Here is a 21,121-nt window from a genome sequence, read left to right on the forward strand (position 1 = left end):
TGTTGTTATTGTTGCACTACAATAACAACAACAGCCACAAGAGACATGGGGTGTTCTGTGCGTGTTACAACAATATATTTTCAAAGCCATTTAAGTCAAAACTAGACAATAATCTAAAGAAACACAGCTTAGAACAGTGGATACCAACAGCTTAAACGAGAACCTATAAAGGTGCATTTTTCGGGGGCTTATCAGAAAGGATCTGGTCATCTTATATAAGAATATGAAGTGATCTATGAAAAGATTAAGTGATCTATGAGAAGATCAAGTGATCTCATATGAGAATATCAAGTGATCTTCTATGAGAAGATCAAGTGATCTATGAGAAGATCAAGTCATCTATCAGAATATCCAGTGATCTTCTATGAGAAGATCAAGTGATCGTCTATGAGAAGATCAGGTGATCTTCTATGAAAAGATCAAGTGATCTTCTATGAGAAGATCAAGTGATCTTCTATGAGAAGATCAAGTGATCTTCTATGAGAAGATCAAGTGATCTTCTATGAGAAGATCAAGTGATCTTCTATGAGAAGATCAAGTGATCTTCTATGAGAAGATCAAGTGATCTTCTATGAGAAGATCAAGTGATCTTCTATGAGAAGATCAAGTGATCTTCTATGAGAAGATCAAGTGATCTTCTATGAGAAGATCAAGTGATCTTCTATGAGAAGATCAAGTGATCTTCTATGAGAAGATCAAGTGATCTTCTTTGAGAAGATCAAGTGATCTTCTATGAGAAGATCAAGTGATCTTCTATGAGAAGATCAAGTGATCTTCTATGAGAAGATCAAGTGATTTTTCATGAGAAGATCAATTGATCTTCTATGAGAGGATCAAGTGATATTCGATGAGAAGATCAAGTGATCTTCTATGAGAGGATCAAGTGATCTTCTATGAGAAGTTCAAGTGATTTTTTATGAGAATATCAAGTGATCTTTTATGAGAAGATCAAGTTATCTTCTATGAGAAAATCAAGTGGGAAGTTTCTTCCAGCTCGTCAATGAGGACACCCATGTCAGTTTGTCTTTATAAAAAATCGATCCGGCACGTCTATTAAGACTCGCTTTAAATCAACAACAAATAAAAACTAACAGTTCGTTTTCAATTCTTCGCCGTGTCGTTTGCCTCTTTCAGCTTCTCAAGAAAGACTTCGCTCCCTTATAATACCACCATCCAATGCGACAATAAGGATAATTTTTTACCTCTTCAAATCGTGTCCTCACATATGAACCGGGCTAATGGACGACATATACAAGTTATAACATTCTCTATACACGTTCATAATTCTTCTCTGGCCAAGCTTAGCAGTTGTCCAACGTAGATGAAAAAAAAAATACTGATCCATGGAATGACGGTAATGCGTTACAATCCATACATTATCCATGACGATCAATCAATTTGATCTTAGATTGTTGTTGTGGCTGTTGTCGTCGTCCAAAAGACTGGCCATCATTATGCCAGCCGTTGTGCCATTCTTCGCCCATGGTTGGATGGTTGCTGAAATTAAGCTTAAATACACCATTGCACCTTACCACCGCCATTCGTCGCCCAGCACGCTGACAGCTGACATATGTTTGGCTTGTGCAAAGTCAAAGCTTCTGCTGCCAGGATTACCTGACTGACTGACATCATGATGCCCATCATGCCATCTCATAGGATGGTGTTGGCCAAGCTATCGATCAGTGCCAGTCGGCTGGCGTCGTTCTAGACGCTCATGTGGCGCACAGGTTTAAAAATAAAAGTATTTCAAATCGATTGTTGTTGTAATTTGAAATATGTTTTGTTTCTGGTCCTCCATGGCCATATTGATTTCTGTTCCAGATGCCGGTCGGATGGTTGGTTGTTCGGGGTCCATGTTGTTGATAATGATGTTGCTTTCGATCGAACGTGAAACAATTGCTAGATAATTTAATATTGTCCTCTTTGCAATTTCAAATTACTGTAATTTTCTGCAACATTTTTTTGCCTTTGTTGTTGTTATCGGATGACTGACTATCTGTGGCATCTTCTTATGAATGAATTCATCATTGAACGTTTTAATCCTGATCTTTTAATACTCCATTGGAAATTATAGTCTATCATGGAATATAGCCGGCAATTACTGTCATCCTTAGCAGATTCCAAAGCTATATTTTTGTATCTTTAACAACTTTCAGCGTGTCTTTAGTGGCAATTATGAGATTTAAGACAATTTATTTTCTTTAAATGATCTGGAATGAAGTTTTCATTGGATGGAAGATTTTTTTTCATTGGATGAAGGAAGTCTTTATAGATAAGGTGAAGGCCGAGCTTTAAAGAGAGTCTCCATTAGCCAGCTTCAGGGAGTAGAGGAGAAGAGTCTCTTATACATAGAGAGTCTCTATAGACGAGCAGAAAGGGAGTCTCTATAGACGAACAGAAAGGGGGTCTGTATAGACGAGCAGAAAGGGAGTCTCTATAGACGAGCAGAAAGGGAGTCTCTATAGAGGAGCTGAAAAGGAGTCTCTATAGAGGAGCAGAAAGGGAGTCTCTATAGACAAGCGGAAAGGAAGTGTCTATAGACGAGCGGAAAGGAAGTCTCTATAGACGAGCGGAAAGGAAGTCTCTATAGACGAGCTGAAAGGTAGTCTGTATAGACGAGCTTAAAAGGAGACAAGCGGAAAGGAAGTCTATATAGACGAGCTGAAAGGGGTCTATATAGACGAGCTGAAAGGGAGTCTATATAGACGAGCTGAAAGGGAGTCTATATAGACGAGCTGAAAGGGAGTCTATATAGACGAGCTGAAAGGGAGTCTATGTAGACGAGCTGAAAGGGAGTCTCTATAGACGAGCTGAAAGGGAGTCTATATAGACGAGCTGAAAGGGAGTCTATATAGACGAACGGAGGGGAAGTCTCTATAGACGAACGGAGGGGAAGTCTCTATAGACGAACGGAGGGGAAGTCTCTATAGACGAGCTGAAAGGGAGTCTCTATAGACGAGCTGAAAGGGAGTCTCTATAGACGAGCTGAAAGGGAGTCTCTATAGACGAGCTGAAAGGGAGTCTCTATAGACGAGCTGAAAGGGAGTCTCTATAGACGAGCTGAAAGGGAGTCTCTATAGACGAGCTGAAAGGGAGTCTCTATAGACGAGCTGAAAGGGTGTCTCTATAGACGAGCTGAAAGGGAGTCTCTATAGACGAGCTGAAAGGGAGTCTCTATAGACGAGCTGAAAGGGAGTCTCTATAGACGAGCTGAAAGGGAGTCTCTATAGACGAGCTGAAAGGTAGTCTCTATAGACGAGCTGAAAGTGAGTCTCTATAGACGAGCTGAAAGGGAGTCTCTATAGACGAGCTGAAAGGGAGTCTCTATAGACGAGCTGAAAGGGTGCCTCTATAGACGAGCTGAAAGGGTGTCTCTATAGACGAGCTGAAAGGGAGTCTCTATAGACAAGCTTAAAGGGAGTCTCAATAGATGAGCTAAAAGGGAGTCTCAATAAATCAGCTAAAAGGGAGTCTGAATAGATTAGCTAAAAGGGAGTCTCAATAGACGAGCAGAGAGGGAGTCCCAATAGACGGGCTGAAAAGGAGTGTCAATAGAGGAGCTGAAAGAGAGTCTCTTTAGACGAGCCGAAAGGGTGTCTCTATAGACGAGCTGAAAGGGTGTCTCTATAGACAAGCTGAAAGAGGATTCTCTATAGACGAGCTAAAAAGGAGTCTCAATAGATGAACTGAAAGAGAGTCTCAAAAGACGAGCTGAAAGTGAGTCTTAATAGACCAGCTGAAATTTAGCCTATTTTTATAGACGACATCAGAGAGAGTTTGTTTTGTTAGACGAGCTCAAACGGAGTATGATTCTATAGATGAGCTCAGGAGGAGTCTTTTTGTAAATGAGGTATGAGTGTGCGATCTTCAAGCGAATCTGTTTATAGATGAGCTCAAAGGAAGTCTCTTAAAAAACTTTCGAACATTTATCTCTTTATGCAGCTCCTTTACGTATTTGATCTATGAATTTTATTTGAATAAATATACTTTAAAAATCTTTTTCTAAAATTAAATTTAAATTTTATTGCAATCACAGATTGAAACAAATAAATAAAACATTGCTTGTGCAGAAAGTAAAATTGTTGCTTGCATCCGGTGCTACAGTTTATTTCATTTTTTTTATTTTAAATTATTTTCATTTAACAATTTTTGTTTCTTTTTTTTTGTCAATTAACATACAAAGTTCTTTTGCTGTGATTTATTTTATTTAATTATGATAATTAAGGCGATTTGTTTATTTTTTTCACTGAGCCATGATAAGACGACAAAAAGTCAACAATTCTCAATACTTAGAAGACGCCTTCTGCTTGTGCAAAATACAGATAATCAGCAAATCATTTCTAAAATTGTATTTTATTCAATTGTAGATTAAAGTCTATTGAAACGGATTAGAAGATTTCTTGCCTTTGATATTCTCTCTACGAAATGAATACGCATTTTTAATTAGAAAAACTGTTTAGGTTTCGTATTTGAATTAGGAAATAAACAAAACTTAAAATTTGTATTTTTTTACAAATTTGCATCTTTGAACAATGTGTGTTGAAATATATAACCTGGCCAGACAGGCTATTACAAACCCTCTTCTCTGAAACAGTGTTATATCTGCTACGATGACAAAATTATGATATTACAATAAGATCAAGTGCTAGAAATCAAGCTATTGTAGATGTAGTGGTGGTCGGAGTGTTCATTTAAGACACCATTTGCAATGCCAACTTTGAAGTCCAGATGACGTGATATGCTCCAACTGACCAAAATGGTTAAGTTTAACAAACATAACTAAGTCGGAATCATTTCTTAGACTGAATGCAATTGCAATTGTCGCCATAACTTTGCTTGTGATGCCGTGATAAAAAAACACACTTTTAAAGAAAAGTCGAAATTGAAATATAGATGGCGCCAATTTTTGCCTTAGCTGATAAACAAACACTCCACTTTGGAACAATGTTATATCAGCTATTATAAAATTATGATATTACAATAGGCTCAAACCAAGCGTTAGAAATCGAGCTATTATAGCCGAAATCGTGTTTATGCCAGAAGCCGGGCCGAAATTAATTCTCTTGGCATGGTAACTTCGAAGTTCAGATGGCGGTATAGGCGAAAATGTTGGACTAAAGACTGTAGCCTCACTTTCCTCATGATGTCAATTTCAAAAAACACTTATAAAGAGCGACCAAAATTGGGAGTATGGGCCAAAATGTTAATACCTCGATCTTTAGGGCAAAACACTTCGATTTTAATTTGGATTCAGTAATTGTTAAAAAAAAATTGATAAAAATCTATGAATTTAGTTATCACTTGCAATTCGGTTAAAAATGTGACGAAACCCGTATAGTGAAAGGTATCATCCATAGGATTAGCTTTTTTAGAAATTAAAAACGACATAATTCACAAAATTCGGTTTACAAATGACACAAAACCCCGAAATCCATTTAAAAAATGTGGCAAAAGCAACGAAAATTCAGAAAATGGGGTCAACCAAAAAACGAACGGGATATAGCCCTTATATCCCATTTTTATATCCTCAGCCAAATGACTAGAGAGGGTATATATCTAGGTCTCCTTGGATCAAATCCTTTTCAGGACATTTGGAATCGATCTAGCGATGTTCGACCGTCTGTGTGTCTGGCTGGTGCGCACGATAACTCTCGAAGGGAGTATCCGATTTGTTCCAAACTAAGTACATCGTAATATTATTATCAAACATATATCGAATTTGGAGATAGGCAATATCGGTGAACTCCTTCTGTTACCTTTCCCACAAAAGGTCGAAATTAAAAAAAAAATCTGGTCATGTACAAAAAAAATCAATCAAAAATCAATCTACTCCATCAAGTACCGCCCAATTATTTATTATCAATCAATAATTATTACTCCTATAAAATCTGATGTATGAGTCCCATTGTCTTTTCAACACAAGATCTGTTTTAAAGGTATTATGGAATAGTATTGTGGAATATTTGGTCGTCGATTTCTCAGTCATCACATAACTCTTACATATCATTATGCCCTCAGCCATATGGCTAGAGAGGGTATGTATCATTGAGTACGGTCAAAACGTGCCTAGTCGAAATAGCGGTTTAAGACACTAGGTCTCTTTGGACCAAATCCGTTTCAGGACATTTGGAGTCGATCTAGCGATGTCCGTCCGTCTGTGTGTCTGGCTGGTGCGCACGATAACTCTCGAAGGGAGTATCCGATTTGGTCCATCGTAATATTTTCGTCAAGCTTAGATCGAGTTCGGAGATGGGCAATATCGGTTTACTCCTTCTGGTACCTCCTCACAATAGGTGCAAATATTCAAAAAAAAAGTGTTTTCTGCACAGAAAGAGAAACGATAATTCGATTTTGCCACAACTTTTTTAATTTTTGCGGTGCGAAAATGGACAATATCGGTCCACTCTATCAATGAATGAATGATTAAAACTCTTATAAAAATCATAATATTTGCGTTAGTGCTAGGTTAGGTGTAACAAGTTAAAAAGACAGTAAGTTCGGCCGGGCAAACTTTGAATACCCTCCACCATTTGGAACGAATATAGAAATTTTCAAGAAATAAAATCCTTAAAAAATTACAATTTTAAAAATGCCGAAGATAGTAGTTATATTATATATAGTGTATACGACTTGGACCTACATATGCATTGTTTGTCATAAGCCATTACAATATTCAAATTCGAAACTGGTATTAAACGGTCAATAATGTAGCTAAAATCATCAAAATATCGTATATAGGGTGGTACCCTTATATCGGAGCTGTGAGAAGACCTGAACCAACTTAGACAATTTTCTGTCACAGGCTGTAGCATCCATTACGAACTTCAAATACGACATCTCAAACAAACCGAATATAGGGAGGTACTGATATATGGGGCCTATACGAAAACGTGGTCCTTCACCGACAATTTTCTGTCTTAGGCAGTAGTATCCCTTTGGAACTTTAAATATGAAATTTGAAACAATTCCGGTGAATTATGTCGCTAAAATCATCAAAATACCGAATATCGGGAGGTGCCGTTATATGGCGGCTATATGAAAACGTGGACCTAAATGGCCCATTTACGAACTTAACCTGCCTACTGGAAAAATAAACATGTGTGCAAAATTTAAGCCTTCTATCTCAATTCGTTCGAAACATAGCGTAATTACAACAGACAGACAGACAGACAGACAGACAGACGGACATCGCTAAATCGACTTAGAATTTTACGCTGATCAAGAATATATACTTTGTTGGGTCTGACATGATTATTTCGAGGAGTTACAAACGGAATGACAAAGTTAATATACCCTCCAAAGTATGGTTTAGGGTATAAAAATGAATAATATCGACCCTCTTCCACAAATGGTCACAATTTTGAATAATTATAACTCTTATAAAATTTTGAATATCCAAGAAGCTCATAAAAAGCGAAATCAACATCCGATTTCATTCCAGACTTGGTACATCTCAATATTTCCATCAACACAAGATGTGGTATAAAAATGGTAGAGATCTGACCATTTATTTTGCTCCTTACCCCACATAGAATTCAAGATTTTGAAAAACAAAACGTGCAAAGGAGGCGATATAAGCATCCAACTCTCTTCAAATATCACACAAACAAACATTTTTGGTAATACAATATTTTTTGTGCAAATGATATATATCTGTGAACCCAATACTTTTATCTGTTATAACTTGCGAAACAAGTCAGCGATTCTTTACAACTTGATATATCTAAATATACCTCTCTTTACCAGAAACCTGAGATGAATATAGAATTTATGATTTTCCACAAATTGGATATAAATGTAATATTGCCCATAGCAGTATTTTTATCTGTATTAGATGAAGTATGAAAATGGAATACTTCGGTCGACTATATCTGGTACCTCAGGCACATTTTAACATTTTTTAAAAATTATCATATATGTCACGTAAAGTAAAGGAAGTTACCAAATCTGGCACGTCGCAATATTTATATCATATTTGCTCATTCATTTGGAACCAACTCCATAATGGGTTAAACATTTGAATAATCATAACAGAAGTCAAAATATTTCAAATTTAAGTTTACTAAAATTGAGCTCGAGGTCTTTGTTGTTTTTTTTTTAATAATATTTATTTATTATTTTCGATATTTCGTCCTCCGACGGAAGACATCATCAGGAACAATCTTTAAACATATAACAAAAATATAAAATCTTAGCTGAGGGTATACATTTGATACTTTTTAACTTGTTTAGTTGTATCTTAGCCTTAACTACGTACTCTGGACATTAAAGATCTAACAGACATCACATAATCCATTACAATCCGTGGGGGATTATATTATTGATCAATATAAAAATCTAAGGCAATTTAGCCCTGTCCGTCCGTCCGTCTGTTGCAATCACGCTAGAGTCAAAACGAATTAGGATAGGAAGCTAAAATTTTGTACAGATCTGTTTTTTGTCTGCAGGCATGACAAGTTCGAAGATGGGATATACGGTCCACGATATCGTATAGCCCCCATATAACGATAAACCCGATATTCGGTATCTTGATGATTTTTGCCATAATTTTCAAAGGAATTGTAGCAAATTTTGCATAAGCTGTTCCTTCTGAGTAATTTACCACTGAGAAGTCTATGTAGGTACATGATATCATATATCCCCCATAAAACTTTACCTCCCGATATTCGGTATTTTGATGATTGTAGCCAAATTATTCAATGGAATTGACTGAAAATCCACATAAGGAGTTTCTTTTGAGTACTTACCCCTAGGAAGATAATTGTCTATATATGTCCACAATATCGTATAACCCCAAACATCGTTTTAAACACTCATTTCATCTCGCATATGTAGTTGTATCTCAGGCAAGGCTTTTTTAGCCTCTGTTTACCTATAAAATATCGATATATAAAGTTTAAAATTTCATTTCAAACTCGCAACTCCGCAGAGACATTGCCTTCCCAATTTTATGGCAACCTATTTCAGTACCGTTTTCCGTTTCCTAAAATAAAATAATAAAATTTTAGAATTAACATTTTATTTTATAAATTGCTATATCCAAATAAAAAATAAAAAAGAAGCCAAACATCTTTGCAATATTTTATTTCATCTCTTTGGACTCATCTCCTGCTAAATTTGATTAAAGAAAAGCCAAACAAATGTTTGGACATCAATATGTCTTGATGGCATTACAACTACAAATTGGATGGACAATGTAAATGTCTCCACCCACCCATATCGATTAGATTGCCAAGATATGTAAAAGTGTCCTGAAATTTTAATTTTTCAAATGTGTGTGCGTGTGTAACAGATTGGACATGTTCTACAACTGGTAGTGAAATCAATGAATGACAGACATTTAACACAAGTTGGACACAAGCTTTAACACAGCAACAACAACAAACGAACCAACAAATATTTTACATAACTAAAATAAAGAAAAACTACCACTTCACCTTTTCCTTTGAAATTAATAGCAAAATTTGGAAGAGTTGATGTTGGAAATTGGTTCTTGAGTCTCTCAATAGTTGATTAGCCTTCAATACAAATCTCTTTATCCCAAAATAGGAAATAAAAATATTATTTCAAAGTTGTCATTTAATTAAGTTTTAACAAAATTTACCCACAAACACACTGATATTTACCTGGCCAGATAATAGGTTGACGTTCTTTGTCGCTGGATTGTCCTCTGTTCGATTTGTGCTATAAAAATGATTTTGACACAAAACCTGAAAAGGGAGGTCTATTTGATTATTGAATGTGTATGGCTTTGTTTTGTTTGAGCTTTCCCAAAATATACGTCACATTATATATGAGTTGTTTAAAAATACAAATTAAATAAAGATAATTGGAAGAGGTAAACAACATGTCTCGTATTTTCTTGACAGAAATGTTGCTTGCAGAAATTTATGAGTGCAAAGTCACATTACAGTTTTCAGAAGAGTTTTTGTGGATAGAAGAGTCTTCTGCAGCCATTTCTTCTGCAGCCATTCTGTGTCCACAGAAGAGAGGCCATCTTCTGCAGACACAGAAGAGAGGTCCTATTCTGTAGACACAGATGAGAGGTCTTCTTCTGTAGACACAGATGGGAGGTCCCTCCAGAAGAGAAATCCTCTCCTGTAGACACAGAAGAGAGATCCTCTCCAGTAGACACAGAAGAAAGATCCTCTTCTGTACATAGAAGAGAGGATCTTTCCTGTACACAGAAGTGAGGTCGTCTTCTGTGGACACAGAAAAGAAGTCCTCCTCTATACACAGAAAAGAGGTTCTCCTCTGTTCACAGAACATAGGTCCTCTTCTTTTCACCGAAGAGAGGTTAATACCTTTGTAAATTACAAACCAAGAAGACCGCAGAAGAAGAATACCTTTCTTCAGAAGACCTCTCTTCTTCTGGAGGAGAGCTCTCCTCTTCTGTGTACAGCAGAAGACCTCCCTTCTTCTGGAGGAGAGCTCTCCTCTTCTGTGTACAGCAGAAGAGCTCGCTTCTTCTGTGTACAGCAGAAGAGCTCGCTTCTTCTGTGTACAGCAGAAGAGCTCGCTTCTTCTGTGTACAGCAGAAGAGCTCGCTTCTTCTGTGTACAGCAGAAGAGCTCGCTTCTTCTGTGTACAGCAGAAGAGCTCGCTTCTTCTGTGTACAGCAGAAGACCTCTCTTCTTCTGTGTACAGCGGAAGACCTCTCTTCTTCTGTGTACAGCAGAAGACCTCTCTTCTTCTGTGTACAGCAGAAGAGCTCGCTTCTTCTGTGTACAGCAGAAGAGCTCGCTTCTTCTGTGTACAGCAGAAGACCTCTCTTCTTCTGTGTACAGCAGAAGAGCTCGCTTCTTCTGTGTACAGCAGAAGAGCTCGCTTCTTCTGTGTACAGCAGAAGACCTCTCTTCTTCTGTGTACAGCAGAAGAGCTCGCTTCTCCTGGGTACAGCAGAAGAGCTCGCTTCTTCTGTGTACAGCAGAAGACCTCTCTTCTTCTGTGTACAGCAGAAGACCTCTCTTCTTCTGTGTACAGCAGAAGACCTCTCATCTTCTGTGTACAGCAGAAGACCTCTCTTCTTCTGTGTACAGCAGAAGACCTCTCTTCTTCTGTGTACAGCAGAAGACCTCTCTTCTTCTGTGTACAGCAGAAGACCTCTCTTCTTCTGTGTACAGCAGAAGACCTCTCTTCTTCTGTGTACAGCAGAAGACCTCTCTTCTTCTGTGTACAGCAGAAGAGCTCGCTTCTTCTGTGTACAGTAGAATACCTCTCTTATGTGTACAGATGAAGACCTTTCTACAAAATCTCACTACGTTCCCCTGTACTCAAAATCATATCCCCTCCCATGTATACATGTATGTGTATGAGACAAAGACATCTTAACTTGCTTCTGCAACATTTTTATTGGACAAATTCGACCAGGGGCCAATTAAAATTTCAGACCAATGAAAATCTTGAAATATCTTCCATCTCAGTTTGTCATTTTGCGCATATTTGGAGTAATTTGTTTGGAATGAATGGCTGGGCAATTACCACTGCTCTTCCCCCACCCGCCATCACTTGTTTCCCCATCCCCATGTCATTCGCATATAACTTGATTTAATAAACGATTTTTTAATTACAACTTTGAGTATTTGTTTACGTCTGGTTTTTTGGTCTCAGTATTTTTATTGCAATGTTGCTGGGAGTAATTTAAATGGAATTAGATATCAACATTTATTCATTACTGTCATTACGAGACAGTCGTCAGCGCCAATAATTGCCATATAATGAGGTTATAAAAAATGTCTAACAACAAACAGCAGCGGTGAGATTAGACAACAGAGAGTGATGGATGCCAAGTCATTTTTTTATTGTTTCAATTATCAGAAAAAATAATATACTGTTATTTTAGTCTTCATTGATTTAGATGTTGTTTGTTTGTTTCTCATTTTTGAGTTAGATTTCAAGTTAAAAGACTTGGTAATTCTTGATAAGCTGGATGATGTGGAAATTAGAGACCCATCAAATTTCTGATATTTTGGATTTTTATTGCCCTTTTAAATAAATAAATAAATACTTTCCCTAAAATTAACTTAATTTCCATGCACTGAAGGTGTGACTTTCTCACTCACCATCTATGTGTTTGCCGAATGTCCCATCTCCATTGTTACAAGTTTAATTTCCCTTCAGGAAGAGTTACTTATATCCGTTGAAAATATTACATACTCTCAATATATGTACCTTTTCCAAAGCGTTCCCTTCTTTATGAATTAGTTATAAATGAAATGACCAGAAGACATGTCCATCAATTGATTCGCTTTTCGATATTTTGCTTTGTCCCTTGTTGTTCTCAATTTTTAGAAACTTTATAAGCCACATACTGTTCTTGTTGTTTTCTGTAACGTTTCTGTTTTTTTTTTTTTGCTCATAATACTTTGACTTTATTTCAAGACCCTTTCATTAATTTATTTTTTATCTCTTTATTTTAATCTATTTTCAGTATTAACAGGAGGTGGCATTTGAATATTTGTTGGTAGTTTTAGATTGTCAAATAAGCTGAGCAAAAAACAAAACATTTTGTGCTGCCAAACTAAAACCATAAGTTAATATTGGATACTTGCTAAGAGAGTTCGGTGTTCATTGATGAATTGCATAGAGGTTTGAAGAAGTTAACAATCATTTACTGAAATCGTAATAGAAAAGGTAAAATATGGAGTTTTTTTATTAATCTAAACACTTATTCATATGCTGTGGACTTTTAGAAAAGCTTTTCTTATTATACCCTCCATCTTTTAAAAAACGTGAACCTACATAGGAAATTTTTTGTCATAGGTTCCAATACCCATTAGGAACTTTAAATACAAAATTTTTTACAATTCCGGTGAATAATGTCGCAAAAATCATGAAAATACCGAGTGTCGGGAGTTATCGTCATATGGAGGCTATACGAAGACGTGCATACGAATTTTTTTGCCATAGGTTGTAGTACTCATTAAAATCTTCCAATACGAAATTTGAAACGATTCCGGTAAAAAATGTTACTGAAATCATCTAAATACGACTATCGGGAGGTACCGTTATATAGGGGCTATACGAAGACGTGGACCTGCATACAAACATTTTTGTCATAGACTGTACGAACTTCCAATACGAAATTTGGAATATTTTCGCTATAAACATGAAAATACCGAATATGAGGAGGTAACGTTATATGGGGGCTATACGAAAACGTGGACCGACATGGCCCATTTACAAACATAACCTGCCAACTGCTAAATGTTAGACTTCTATCTCAATGCATTCGAAAGATAGCGTGATTACAACAGACAGACGTACAAACAACCTTGCTTCCCAAAATACTTCAGACACCAACGGATTGGTATCCGGAGATTTTGGTGGCCATTGTGCGCTGGAAATGAAGCAAGGAACCTCATTTTGTAACCCTTCTTGGGTGGCACGTGCTTAGTGCGATGGTGCCGAGTCCTGTTGGAATGTCCAAGGTCTGTGGCCAAAATGTTTGCGTGCGTAAGGCTTTAATACACCCTCCAGAATATTTTCGCAATAATATTCGGCATTTATTCTGATGCCACTGTCGATTAATACGAGCGGAGAGCAACCATCGGCTGTTATGGCGGCCCACACCATCACCATGGCCGGCGCTTAAGTTCTAGTGGCCAACCGAAGGTGCACATTTTCAGCTGACCTCTTTGGCAAGTAAACACGATCATTTTGTTTGCTTACAAATTGCTGGACAACAAATGTTTTCCCATCGGAGAAAACCAAATTCGGCAGTTCACCACTTTCGGCCAAGCGAAACAACTTTTTAGCTCTTTTGAGTCTATTTTCTTTTTTTTTCTACTTGTACTTTTTGGAATTTCAATGGCTTTACCCTGAGCTCATTTTTCAATATTTGCCGAATGGAATATTGAGATATGTTCAGCTCACGATCCATTTTTCGGCAACTGCGACGCGGGTTTCGATCAAGTCGCTTCTTTACTTTTCGAACCATTTCTGCAGATGTTGCTGTTTTCTTTCGTCCACTTGCTTGACGTCGGGATACGTTACCAGTAACGAGCGATGGAACGAGACACAAAGATAGCCACTTGTGGTTTTCCAGCCAAATATAAAGAAATCACGCTTGAATTCCATCAGGAATAACTTGGTTTCTGGAAAATTCTCTCCGAAACGCTTTTGTACGCTTGTAAACAATATGATGAGCTGTCACTGGAATAATTTTAACAGCTGTCGGACGAGTGGCTTAGAAATGACAGCAGTCTGAAGTTGGCTGCAGTGTTTTCATCTCACCCTGTATATTCATTGATCAGCTGTCTGTCCGTCTTTGGAAATCACTCCAGTTTCCGAACGAAATGAAGTAGGTGATAAATTTTTACTCTAATGTAAATTATGTCTGCAGTGCTTTTGGTATTGAAAATGCGCCATGTAGGTTCACGTTTTGATATAGCCCACATAAAATGGTACCTCCCTATTTTCGGTATTTTGATGATTTTAGAGACATTATTCACCGAAAATGTTTATAATTTGGTATTGGAAGTCCGTAATGGACATTACGGCCTATGACAGAAAATTGTCTGTGCAGGTCCACGTTTTGATATAGCCACCATATAATGGTACCTCCCTATATCCGGTATTTTGATGATTTTAGAGACATTATTCACCGAAATTGTTTCAAATTTGGCATTTGAAGTCCGTAATGGACACTACGGCCTATGACAGAAAATTGTCTATATCCGGATGATTGATTTTAGCGACATTACGCACCGATTTTTTTTCAAGTTTCGAATTTGAATGTTTTAATGGCTTATGACAAATATTGTCAATGCAGGTCAACTTCGTCGTATAGATGCTTATATAATGGCTACAGTCGGTATTTTTAAGATTTTAATAGAATTTTTTTACGGATTTTCTTTTTTTAGAAAATTGCCAAATTCGTTCCAAATGGTGGAGGGTATTTAAAGTTCGGCACCGCAGAACTTACAGCTTCTTCACTTATTTTACTTGTTTTTATATATGGCTGCTATACCAAAACTCATTTTCAATACATTCTAGACACAATACAAATTTATGGGGTCTACGACGTACATTTAGGGATTTTACAAACGGAATGACAAAGTTAAGTTCAAGGTGGAGTGTATAACAATATTTTTCAAATTGTCCCCCATATAACGGCACTAAACTGTGTGTGTGATAAAGAATATGTTCTCTAGATGGGTCTTCAGACATATTTTGCTGTTGCGAAAAATCTTTTCTCTCTCTCTTCTTGAATTGGAAAATTCCGGAAGTTTTACAAGCATACAAACGTATGTAGCTTGCTTTACTTCCAAATTAAATTATTTTCTTCCTCCAGTCCAGGTACCATAATCATATTCTAGCTTAGTACTGCCTTTCTTGCCAACCAATTATGCTACAATGTGAAATCAATTCCAGATATTTGCTTTTTTTCTCGCCACCCTTCAATTAAAATCTTCGCAAAAGCAACAACCAACTCTGGTCCCTGGACAAACATTGGATTTCGTATTCCGCCCTGCTATTCAAGCTCTACAATAATTCTCTAATAACGGTTATTTGTGCAATGCTGTGGCGTTGCTGGTAATGATGAAACTGCAATGACTGGCTGGCTGGCTGTGCGTTTGCGCAACTTTGGTAAATCTGCCAGCTAAACTTATTTAGTTGCTATTGTTTTCTCAACAACGAAGCCTAGATATGATACGATTTTTGTTACAAAGGGACGCGCTGTGAAGGAAAACAAAACTAAATCCAAACGTTTAAAGAAAATCAGTTTTTTAGGACGTTTTTTTCAATTTTTCCTTGGGCAAGCATTTAGGCCCAGAGTTAAATAATGCGGCATAATTTATACGCCTGTATTAGAGAGGTATATCCGAAAAAGGGGGAATACTTCATTGAATGTGAAGGGAGGTTGAACCCAAATCCAAGAAAAAAATCATCGACTTCAATTGAAAATCCCTCTCGAAAGGTTTTAAACGTTTTTCTTTCAGTTCATGGCGTAGCAAAGTCTCTTCGATTTTAGTTGTAACCTTTTTTTTCGAAACGAAATCAAACCAATTGAATGTGGTCCCAAAGTGTGTTAGGATATCCTATGCAATGTTGCTTCAGAGAAAGCCCATCTACCTCCTAGGCTATTGCAATTATTATTGTTGTGGTGGCGGCGTATCTCAAAATTTTCCTAGCTACAGTTGATTTTATTTTGTTGTTGTTGTTGTTGTTCTTGCTTTGTGCTTTTATTGGACGTAATACCAACACGTACAAAGCTTTAGCCAAGAGGTACGCCTCTATCTCTAGTGTGCGATCTAGTTTAACGGCATGGCTTTGAACGGCTAGGATGACTGACGAAGACCAAGTCTACGTCTACGTCCATGTCCACGTCCACAATTCCAGCTATGTTGTGGTGGAAAAGCTAAGCTTACAATTGTTTTCGGAGGGATTTATTTTAAGCCAACATAGAAAAAGAAACAGAATTCGGCGTAAAGACGAAGATATTATTGTTTACAGAATGGAAGGTGGTTCGAAAATGCTGGTGTTGCAAAATAATATTTCAATCCTTAAAATGAACAAATGAAAAAGATAAAACTAAAATTTCTGGAAAATTATACTGCAAAGATTGTTTGTCCTTTTAAATTGGTCTTTTTGGCGTATTATAACAGTTTTCTTAAACTGGTATGTAGCCTTTTCTAATTCTTATGCATACAAAATGTTTCTAACTCCGAACATAGTCTTATGACGTATTATAAAAGTTAGTATAATAGTTTTCTCAAACTGTTATATAGTCGTTTCTAACTTTTAGACATACAAAAAATATTTCAGCTTATTTACACTGTAGACATTTCTATGAAAGTTGTTTAAAAACTGGTATATGCCCAAACAATGTTCAAAGTCGTCACAGATGGTAAAATATCGAGACACGATGACGGACTAACCATTGCCAGGAAGACTGGAGAGAGACTGTAAGATACAGGATACTGGGCCTTCCAACGCCACTCCTTCAGACGACTTAGTGGAGACCGCTCTAACTGGAGGCTCAGATCTAGAGTAGGCCAACGCCTACATACCAAGATCAAGCAGTCCTGGAATTAACCTCCTTTACTCATGTCCCCTCTATTATCAACGCCGACAGATCAATATAAACACGCTTATAACCTAGTAAGCACATACTAGATTGTTCTCATTATCCAGAAAATTGTGAAGTGGACATTTGCAAAACGTCCTCAGCTGTATAACAGTTTTCTCAAACTGTTCTGCACTCGAAAAATAATCTTCTTAATAATTATAATGTTAGTGTTTGTATAACAATTTTCTAAACCATTTATTCATTGGTTTAAGCAAACGTAAATAAATATGACACGTATAACTGTATGTATAACAGTTTAATTTGATTTTTATAGTCCTTTAATATTAAGAGAAATAAACTCGTTTCTTCAAACAAACATAAAAATTAATTACTATGACAATTTGTATAACAGTTTTTATAACTGTTATACAAATTGTCATACATTTGTTTTCGAAGTCTTTGCCATAATTACGATACTTAAAGCATTTGAGTGTTTAAAAATTCAGCCAAATAAGGAAAGATTTTGAAATTTCTTTCTACAGGGTGAGATGAAAAAACTGCAACCAACTTCAGACTGCTGTCGTTCCTGCGCCACTCGTCCGACAGCTGTTAATTTTTTTCCAGTGACATCTCATTATATTGTTTACAAGCGTACAAAAGCATTTTGGTGAGAATTTTCCAGAAAAAAAGTTATTCGTGATGAAATTCAAGCCCGACGTCAATGAAGTGTACGGAAGAAAACAGCAACATCAGCAGAAATGATTTGAAAAGTAAAGAAACGTCTTGATCGAAACACGCATCGCAGTGCCGAAAAATGGCTCGTGAGCTGAATATATCGCAATAGTCCATTCGGCAAATATTGAAAAATGAGCTCGGAGTTAGGCCATAATTCGTACCAAAGGTGACCAATTCGAACAAATCTAAACTAATTCTAAAATTTGATACTATTTCCGACGTTTTTTGCTTTCATTTAATAAAATTTAAAAAAACATGTAAAAATGATGGCGTTAAACTTTGTTGCAGTTTTTTTATCTCACTCTGTATATGTGGTAAATTTGAAATTATAAACAATGGTATTTGCAATTTTAAAATTTTTTAAAATTTGTAATTTAATTTCTTTAGCATACTCTCAAATTTTCTGATGCTTTTCAAAATCAGTTTACAATTTTTTTTAATATTAGCAGTAAAGTTCCATATGTTACAGTTATAGCAGTATGTATAACAGTTTTATTTACCTTTTAAAATCCTTCAAAGTTTGTTAAAATGTATTGGACAAATTTAACAGTGCAGTTTTTTTACGAGTTTATTCCTATAACAGTTTAATATAACTGTTTCTCACTATTTCACCATTGTAGAAATTAAATATAACAGTTATTGATTTTTGTACAAAAGTTTATTTGACTTTTGTGATCCCTTTAAAGTTTAGAAAAAAACAGTCTTGCATAACTGTTATACTGATCATTTAAGGTTATTTTTTCGACATATATGCCATGTTTATGACACTTGAAGCTGATAAACATTTTAAAGCCCTCCTCGTAACAAGATCTACAATGTATAACACCCGCCTTCCTTCGTTTCGGGTTTTTTTCATTTTTGGGTTTCATATTATTTGGCCATCTTTCTTCTTGTTTCGGCTTTGGTGGAAGCCCAGCCATAGCAACACTGTAAAAGATTGATCGTTGCGATGAAGTGTCTATTTGACTGTTGCAAGCAGCGGTATTTCTAGCGAACCTATTTCTTACGTTTTGTTGTATAGTTTTTGCCTAACTTCGATTTTCAACGGAATTTTCCAAAAAAAAGAAGCACAAATGGAAAAACTGTCTGAGGATTTGTTTTTTCTTTTTTTCTTCATTTCATTTTTTTTCTTTCATCTCAATTTTTTTGGAAAAGTTTCGCCTTGATTTTCTTTTTACGCCAGTTTCAGAGCCCTGTTTGTTTCGTTTTGTTGAAATCGCCGTTGTTTTTTCGTTTTGCTTGGATTTCTCGTTTGCTTTTATGTTGAAATGTTTGCAAAGGCTATCTCTGGAAAAGCTTAAAATAATCGCGTAGTGTTGAAAGGTGGTAGGCGTTGTAAATTACAATAAAATGAATATAATTGATGTAACTCATTGTAGAGACGATGACGGCAAAGAATGATGATGATGGTGGCGGCTGGTGACGCTGACGAGTCTTCCTACCTCCATGAATGATAGATAATCTTATGTTTTTTTTTTTTTTTTTGCATTTCAAACGAAATTTAAGAATAAATAATGACCATTAAAATAGTTTTGAGGTAAAAAAAAAAAACAAATAAAACATTATAAGCAGGTGCTGGCTCGTTTTTGAGGAAGTCATTTTCATATTTCATTGTGCAAGAAATTCTGTAAAGAGTAAGAAATTCTATATGTGAGAGACCTGTGAAAGGTATTCAAAGTAATCCTGTCAAAGGCCTTATTACTGTAATTGACATATGAAAGAGTTTATTCTGTAGAAGACGTCTTGAAGGACTTCTTTTTGTTTAAGACCTTTGGCAGATCTGGGACCTCTAAAAGGCTGTTGAAAGGTATAACGAGTGGTTTTATTATAAGTCTGAATAAAGCGCACACTCAGGGTGAATTTGAGGACCCACAAACATTTTTTACAACCAAGATTGCAGACTCGGACCCGGAGTCTAAGAGTCGCAGTCGAACAATTTGAAAAAAAAAAATATCTCGACTCGCACAAGTTTTCCTATTAGACAGTGCGACAAAAATGAATTTTTATTTTCAAAAATTACGGAGATATCCGAAAGTAGAGCTAAAAATACACGTGTATCGAACAGTAACCAACCATCGAAAAGTAACCAAAATAGGGGGGGGGGGCAAGTTTCCCCCTCTTCCACACTTTTAGAAATTTTCAGATAAAAATTCCTAAGAATCTGTGCATTTTAGGTATACAGTGTCTTCGTCAATATTGCTTTTAAAAATACAAGGATCGAAATTTGGTCGAAAATTTTAGCCTTCAAGCGTTTTGTTTTTTAAATCTTGACTCATGTTGGGGAGGTACAAAAAAAATGGTACGATTTCTACCATCTTTATAGCAGATCTTTTGTTGATGGAAACATTGAGATGTACCAAGTCTGAATGGAATCGGATCGTTTTGGTTATTAAAAACGTTGACCCTTTGTGGGGGAATGGTCCGATTTCTACAATCTTTATAACAGATCTTTTGTTAATGGAAATATGGAGATATACCAAGTCTGAATGGAAACGGATGTTAATTTCGCGTTTTATGAGCTTCATGGATATTCAAAATGTTAACCCTTTCTGGGAGAGGTACCAGAAGGAGTGGACCGATATATCCCATATGCATGGGATGTGTGAAATATTAAGGGAACCGGATTTCGGAATTCGAATTTTATAATCGGTTTGGTTATACAAAACTTTGACCCTTTGTGGGGGAGGTACCAGAAGGAATTATAACAGATCTTGTGTTGATGGAAATATTGAGATGTACCAAGTCTGAATGGAATCGAATGTTAATTTCGTGTTTTATGGGAAAGGTGCCAGAAGGAGTGGACCGATATATTCTATCTTCACACCAGACCATGGGTTAATAAAAATATTGTGATATAAAGTTGGAGCAAAATCGGATTACCTTTCTCCTTCTGTGTAGTAAAATATGTTTTTGAAAATTTGACCTTTTGTGGGGGCCAATATTGCCCATCTCCGAGCACCATCTAATTTTCTAATAATATTACGAAGTACCAAATCGGATACTCCCTTCGAGAGTTATCCTACGCACCAGCCAGCAGATAGACAGACAGACGAACGGACGGACATCGCTAGATCGACTCCAAATGTCCTTAAACGGATTTGGTCCAAACCGTCAAAAACTTTATTTCGATGAGGCACGTTTTGACCGTATCAAATGATATATACCCATATCGCTGAGGGTAAAAAAATCAGAGAATATTCTTTATTTTTTGATCATTCTTCGCTGGACTTTTTTTGAGTTGACGCTTGAAAATACAATGAAATTTCATTTTAGGTGGAAGGTGTCAAAACAAGATCATTCTACACAAATGTTCACTAAAAATCTCAGAATAAGCCATGTACCTAATTACAATAGTACAGACCTGAAGCCCTT

General features: G+C 36.4%; 1 protein-coding gene across 3 annotated transcripts in view; it reads left to right on the forward strand.

Moving 5' to 3' along the window:
- Nucleotides 1-21,121, forward strand: part of LOC131800396 (protein N-terminal asparagine amidohydrolase-like) — a 137,578-nt gene that overhangs the window by 78,729 nt on the left and 37,728 nt on the right. Inside the window, exon 2 of one of the 3 annotated variants that reach the window (XM_059127822.1) lies at nt 12,431-12,633. The exons of the other annotated variants lie outside the window; for them this stretch is intronic. The gene's annotated coding sequence lies outside the window, so the exon portion shown is untranslated. The remainder of the gene's footprint in view (nt 1-12,430; nt 12,634-21,121) is intronic. 3 annotated transcript variants of the gene reach the window in all.

Source organism: Musca domestica, unplaced genomic scaffold, assembly GCF_030504385.1.
Source record: "Musca domestica strain aabys unplaced genomic scaffold, Musca_domestica.polishedcontigs.V.1.1 48, whole genome shotgun sequence".
In the NCBI taxonomy this organism is placed as follows: Eukaryota; Metazoa; Arthropoda; class Insecta; order Diptera; family Muscidae; genus Musca; species Musca domestica.